Here is a 1,226-nt window from a genome sequence, read left to right as displayed (position 1 = left end):
ATATGGGAGAATATACAAAAAATAACAACAGACGAGGACAGGTGGTGTAAATAACAAAAGTATATATTAGTATATATATATATATACATATATATATGAATTTATGTGTCTTCATGTCTCACATATATATATATAAATTTATGTGTATCTTTGTGTCTCTGTTTTCCCCACCACCATCACTTGTCAACCGATGTTGGTGTGTTTACGTTCACGTAACTCAGCTGTTCGACATTAGAGACCGTTAGAATAAGAACTTAGACTTACAAACAATAAAGCCCTGGGATCGATTTCATCGACTAAAAACCCTTTAAGACGGTGCTCCAGCATGGCTGCAGTCGAATGTCCGATAGCAGTAAAAGCATAAAAGAATTAAAGAATATGGACTGAGAGCAAGATTGATGTCTAGATAAATGCAGAGACAGACAGACAGACTAGACTAGACTAGAACAAATGAAAAATAGGGAAGGAAATGAAGAAAAGGGGTACTGTAACTACGCACTGCATTGTAATGTGAATAAGGGAGTGTGATTGAAGGGCTGAGATAGAAGGGAGACTCTCAAAAGTTCTACTCAGTTATATCACACATAAACGCGCGCGCGAGCACGCACACACGTAAGTAACAAGTGGTAAGATACAAAACGACAACCATTCAGCAGCCAGTTAAACCAGTTCAGCGTGGGGTAGATTTGTCACGTCTCTCTTCTTCTTGCTTTATAAAGCTGGGGATGTAATAATGGTGGAGAGGTGGTGCGTACAGACACTAAATATATATGAGTGTGTATGTAAGTATATATATATAGAGAGAGAGAGAGAGTGTGTGTGTGTACATAAACATACAGGAAAACATGTGTATGTAAAAATATTTACATATATCTATGTGTGTGTGTATCAAAGTAGGCAGTCGAAAAAAGAATAATAATTTGGGTATTGTTTATTCCTCATGAATAAATAATGGCGAACAAACAATACCTAAATGTTTTTTTCCAATCTCCTGTTTTGATGTGTAATTACTCTATAAAAAAGATTTTTCAAGTAATTTTCAACTCTTATGCATACTTTACACAAGTATAACACCGACACACGACTTTGGAATACTAGCATTTGCAGTTGTGCTTCATGAGGGCACAGCTTGGATTATAACCTAAATAATATTTGTGTTGTTTCTCTCTCTCTCTCTCTCACTCTCTGTCTGTCTATCTGTCTGTCTCTCTCTCTCTCTCTCTCTC

Source organism: Octopus bimaculoides, chromosome 7 (genome assembly GCF_001194135.2).
Source record: "Octopus bimaculoides isolate UCB-OBI-ISO-001 chromosome 7, ASM119413v2, whole genome shotgun sequence".
Classification (NCBI taxonomy): Eukaryota; Metazoa; Mollusca; class Cephalopoda; order Octopoda; family Octopodidae; genus Octopus; species Octopus bimaculoides.
Note: the sequence above shows the minus strand (reverse complement) of the source record.